The sequence below is a fragment of the Oryx dammah genome, unplaced genomic scaffold (genome assembly GCF_014754425.2).
Source record: "Oryx dammah isolate SB20612 unplaced genomic scaffold, SCBI_Odam_1.1 HiC_scaffold_319, whole genome shotgun sequence".
In the NCBI taxonomy this organism is placed as follows: Eukaryota; Metazoa; Chordata; class Mammalia; order Artiodactyla; family Bovidae; genus Oryx; species Oryx dammah.
Genome location: NW_024070485.1, coordinates 6,899 through 12,722, shown reverse-complemented (window position 1 = coordinate 12,722; position 5,824 = coordinate 6,899). Strand labels below are relative to the sequence as shown.

Genomic DNA, 5,824 nt, shown 5'->3' with positions numbered 1-5,824 from the left:
TTTTTTCCTTCATCTGTTGATCTGATCTTGTGATTATCTTCCTTAGATCATTGTTATGATTTATGATTACTAATTTTCAAATGTTATACCTCTGACATGCATCCTACTTAGATATAGTATGTAATTCCTTCTAAGGATTATTAGGTTTCTTTTCTTATATTTTGTTGGGGATTTTGCTTCTGTGTTTATGGGAGGTATTTGTCTTCATGTTTTTCTCTTAATGTCTTCATCTGATTTTGATGTTCGAGTATAATACTCACCTCACAGAAAAGGAATTAGGAGGTGTTCCTTTTGCTTCTATTTTCTGGGAGAGATTGTAGAGAATTGTTATCATTTCTTCCTTAAATTTTTGATAGAATTCATCAGTGGAAACTTCTGGGTCTGTTACTGTCTTTATTGGAAGCTTATTAGTTATAGATTAAATTTCTTTAATAGATACAGACGTCTTCAGAGTATGTATTTTTCTTTGTGAAAGTGGTGTAAGTTATCCCTTCAAGCAGATTCTCAATTGAACCTTTCATTTTTGAGCACACAGAATTGTTTATAATATTCACTCCTTACCCTTTTAATGTGCATGGAATCAGTAGTAATGGCCCTTCCTTCATTTCTACTATTAGTAATTTAATTTGTGTTTTCTCCCTTTGTTCTTATTTAGCCAGGGGAGAAATTTATCTTCTTTTTATTTTGTATCTTTAAAGAAACTTCTTTGGATTTTGTTCTTTTCCTACATTACCTTCCTTTTTTCAGTGTCATTGGTTTCTGCTTTGATGTATTCTTCCTCTGCTTTTTCTTTTCTTTTACAAGTTTACTAATATACAAGCTTAAGTTATTAATTGTAGGGGTTTTTTGTTATAGGCACTCAATGCTGTGTATATGTCTTTACTGATATTGCTGTATCAAATAACTTCTGATAAGTTGTAATTTTGTTTTCATTTTGTAAAAATATTTTAAAATGTCTCATTAGATTTTCCTTTGGCCCATGTGTTACTTAGATGTTTATTGTTTACTCTGCAAATAATCTTTAACTTTCCTGCTGCCTTTTTGTTATCAATTTCTAGTTTATTTCCGTCACACTTTTCTTCTAATTGTGAGGGTTTTTTGTTTTCTTTTGGTTTTTTGGTCTTTGTTTTAAATAGACACCCTCGGTAAAGAAACATGAGGGACTTATGTCAGATATTGGGTGGAACAGATCCTTTGGTAGCCTTGAAATGTTCTAAACAAGAACTCCGGGGTAGCCAAGTTGTCCTAGAATGTGGCCTTAGGTTACTGTTAGAAACCATGCTAGAGGTCAGTCAAGGTTCTTAATGCAGATGTTTGGACAGAGTTGTTCATGCCAATAGTTTTTGCAGTTCTCTGTTCCTAACTTCAGCTTGCAGTTCCATGACACATTGCCCTTTTTATAGGTAACGTCTGCTTGAGATCCACAGAAGGGAGGGGATCGCCCACAGTGTAAGGTCGTGGTGCAGTGAGGTATGCCAAAATCTAGAGAAGGATGCAGAGTCCCCCAGTTTTGGCCCCTGATGCAGTTCTGGTCCTGGAAACACACTCAGATTAAGAACGTGTAGGGAGGGAATTGGGCTCGAAGACTTACAGAGAAGAAACTCACCAAATCAAGTCCCTGATTATTTATTTGGTCTTAATTTGAACGCCATGCAGTTTTCTCAGTTAAACTCCTCACATCAGAATGGATAGAGCCATAGAGGAAATGACAAAGATGAGAGGAGAAAAGTCTTGGCCTCAGTGGGGGCCTTCACCATTGGAAATTCTGTGTCTACCAGGCCTAAGGACAGTGTCAACTGCCACCCAAGCATTCTTTGGGTAGGCACAGCCTGGGCGTCCTCCTTGCAGCTCTTAATTGAGGGGAGCCGTGACACAGTGAGTTGACCCAGATCTTGCCCTGTGGGTCATGGAAAGAGAACAAAGCAGAGAGTGACAGTAAGCAAGTTTTCATGGGAGAGACACAGCGAAAGTCAGGGGTCTCCAGCTGACAGTTTGGGCAAGACCACTGGAGTTCACCGTGGCAGCAATCCTAGTCACGGTACCAAATATGTCACTGGTGAAAAGAGATTTCCTCAGTTCTTGCTCTTGCAAAGAAAGGGAAGGACTCTGGACTAGTGCACATCAGGGGACTTGTCTGATGAAGGTCACTTTATCAGTCTTGTGAACCTGAGACAATTGCAAGTTATCCATCTATAAATGGAGTCTGCTAAATCCTATCCTGCATGAATGCTGGAATGCATGTACTACATATAAAGCAGAGTCATATTGATTAAGAAACCCTGGTCTTTAATTTAATGCAAGTTATGATTATTATGAACCTCCAAAATACCGTCTTCCTATCTGAGGTTATTTTTATCCAGTAGATAGCAGAGACTATGCAGTGCACTGGGACAAATGAAATAAATACTCTTAAATGAGCTAAATTAAGGCAAAGCATATTTTATTTTTACCAAACAAAAGGGTTAGAGGAAATAAGGCAAACTACAAATTAAAAGCTTTTTCCTTTATATTTACTTAATTGTTTTTCAGTTTCTCAATATTTTCTGTGGTCATGTTTCACATTACCATGAAAATCTCTCTTTCAGCAACATATTACCTACTTCCAGATCATAAAGACATCCAGTTGGTTCATGAATTTTTTTTACATCTACCAAAACTGTAACTTTAAAATCCTAAAACAGCAATAAATAAAACTGGAATATCATTAGCAAACCAATATTCTGAAGAAAAGGCATTTGCTAGAAGTAAAAATATTCGATAAAAATGAAATAGAAAATATGCAGAAGTTACTAGTTTAAATCAGGAAGAAAATAGAGATCTAAACTTGGTTTGCTCGACCCCTACTAACCTGCACTATTTAGGAGCTTGACTACTGTTTGAGAAAATTCTGTTCCATTGTCATCTCACCTTGTGTAGATGGTGAACAACATATTCAATACGGCCAATGTGTTTTACATATACCCAACCTGTGGCTTTCAAAACTTTAAAACAACAAATGATGTGATTTATATGATTAATCCATTTGTATTCTGAAGCACAATAAACCTTATGAAAAGTACTTAACATTTGAAAATACTAAACTCCTCCCTCATCTCCTCAATCTAATTTAAATCAACTTTCACTAGATATTTCTCCTATGTATAAAGGAAAAAAGATATATATTTTTTAAAAACTGAGTTGTACCTAAACTCCCTTACTACATAAAACAGTAAAGAACATAAAAGTTTTGTTCCCTCCACCCTACTACTCTCTACTATTTAGGAGCTTGACAGCTCTGTTCTAACACAGAAGGGAAGTCAGTGTCTGGGCCTCCCTCCCTAGATGTGAGAGGAGCTGTAGGACTTGGCCCTGGAAGGGGCACTGGCTTCAGCCATTGTTGGAGCCCTGGCCGTGCCTCTGAGCTCTGCTCTCTCCGCCTGATTTCTCAGAGCCTCGTCCTAGAGGTCTGGGAAGGAAGTCAGGACCGTATCATAGATCTTGGCCAGCACCTCCGACACCTTCATCTTATTGGTCTCAAACTGGCTCTCGGGCCCCACAGGAACTCGTAGTGTGGAGGATCGTCATTGGGCACCTGTCGGTACTTCAGGTACTTCTTCTGCACAAGATCTTTGGTGATGAGCCTTCTGGCTCCCCAAAGATCCAGTGCCTCCACCCAGTATAGACCCCGAACTCACTGAAGAATTCTCAGACCTCCTCCCCGGTGGTGAGTTTACCCTTCATGAAGATAATGCCCAGGAGCACCATGAAGAAACCAGACTTCAGACCCTCCCCCCCATCACTCAGACCTTCATCGCCCCAGAGGTTGAGCTTGTAGATGAGGATGTAGATGATCCTGCTATGGTAGACTTCCATCAGCTCCAGGCCAAATACCAGTTGCATGTGCTTAGAGGCTCTCCTGAGGATCTCAGGCAAGTCCTGCCTATACCTCCTGCCAACGACCTTCAGCAGTGCATACTGCAAGATGGGCTCCTTCTTGGTGTCCTTCTCCAGCAGCAGGTCCACCAGCATGCTGGCCTTCCTGGTCAGAGGATCTATGAGAGGGCTCTGAGTGGCAGGGGCTGCCTTGGAGGCACCTGCACTTTCTTCCTCTGGGGCCTGGGCACCTTCATCGGATCCGGTATAGGAAGGCCCTGCATCAGGAGCGCTAGGGGCCATGGCTCCCTGAAGGTCCTGGTGATCTCCAGCAGCAGGGGAGCTCGGGGGAGAACCCTGAGGGATATGAGGGGGAGGAGGGGCACTCGTCTTTGGAGGCTGCAGCAGCACTGGTCTGGGCCTCCTGGGGATACTGAGTGTCCTCCTGGACCTGGTGGAATTTCACAGGGGCATGGTACTTGTTCTTGTGCCTCTGAGGCATGGTGACACAGGTTATGGATCACAGGTGCATGCGGGCATGGTGGCAGGGAAGGAGGGCACCTAGAGGAAGGATAAGCAGATGTTGTGAGCAACTTCAGTGAGGAGAGTCCTCCCTGGCTTGAACCCAAGCCGCCTCTGATTGGTCCTTGAGGCCAGTGCTCTAGGACCCACAAGTCTCTTGTTCTCCTGGTGAGCCCCTCCCTTGAGACCGCTGAGTAGGAAGTGAGAGTGATCAGTGGGGCGCAGCCAGATAGCCCTGCCTGGGCGTTAGAGGGAGGCCTGTGGGGACTGGCAGGGGAGGCAGGTCCTTTCAGTTCACATTTCAGAGTCATGATGAAAACTGGGGCAAGACTCCCTCATATCCCCCCCGCCCCAAACACACCCACCCTGTTCCTTCTCTTGCTTTGAAGTTGACACTGCCATCTTCCCTGTCACGCAGTGAGAGGAGGGAATGTTCAGGCCCCCAGTGAAGGGAGCCGGGACCCACCCTTCTGCTGTCTCCAGGCTGCCCCTTCACAACCAAGCTGCAACCTCCCCTGACAGACCATGAAACCATCCCCGTGTTTCGCTGGGAGGAAGTGCTTGCCACAGGGGATGGTCCTGAGTCAGCCTTGTGATGTGAAGGATGGTCATTACCCAGACTCCTCCCGAGCCCTGACATCCTCCCTCTGCTGACTGGCTGCCAGCCCTTCGGAATGAGGTCCCCTCTTCCCCAAGTGTCCCATGTCGGCGATTGCAGTCAGGGAGCCCCTCAGCCTTTAGAACTGTCCAGATGCTGACTGGTTGCTCTCTGGCCAAGTCACGCAGGTAAGGGGTTAGGTGTGACCTCTAATCTGGGATGTGGAGACACTCACTCTCCCCGTGGGTCCCTCTTTCCAGAATTCCAGACTTTCCTCCACTGAACAGAGCCTGGGTCCAGCAAACCCACACTCAGATCCACCACCCCTGGACCCAGGTTATGTCCCGAGAACCCACATATGTAGCCAATGGACATTGCACCTAACAGCCAGACCCAAGCCTCCAGGCATAGAACAGGTGTGGGGTTGCCTGGGGGGCTGTGACGTCACCCTTTTTTCCGATGGAAAAGGTGTGGTAGTGCCAGGGCGTATCTTTATAACTATCCAGTGCACCTGTAACTCATGTCACCTCCGACTTGGACCCCTGATGAGACCTCGGACTCCTCCCTCTGGTCACAGCTACAGCAGCTCTCAAAGATAGCAGCCCTCTCAAAGATGACATCGCACCCCAGCGTGGATAGGGGGCCGTCACTTCCTATCACGTGCATCTGGGCTCCAGGAGGACAGCAGGGGCGGGGCCTGGGTAGACGGAGTTCCAGGGTAGTTTCGAGCAAAAGCGGGAATTTGGTCTCTTCTTCAACTCATAGTGGGTCCTGGGATGTCCCTGCTGATCTCAGTCAACTGGCCTCACTCCTTGCCTCTCACTTCTCTCAGTAAACCAAGCAGGAAGAATT

General features: G+C 45.0%; 1 pseudogene; it reads right to left on the bottom strand.

Annotated features, from left to right (window-relative positions):
- Positions 1 to 3,437: 3,437 nt before the first annotated feature.
- Positions 3,438 to 5,078, bottom strand: LOC120859236 (annotated as a pseudogene).
- Between the last annotated feature and the right edge of the window lie 746 nt (positions 5,079 to 5,824).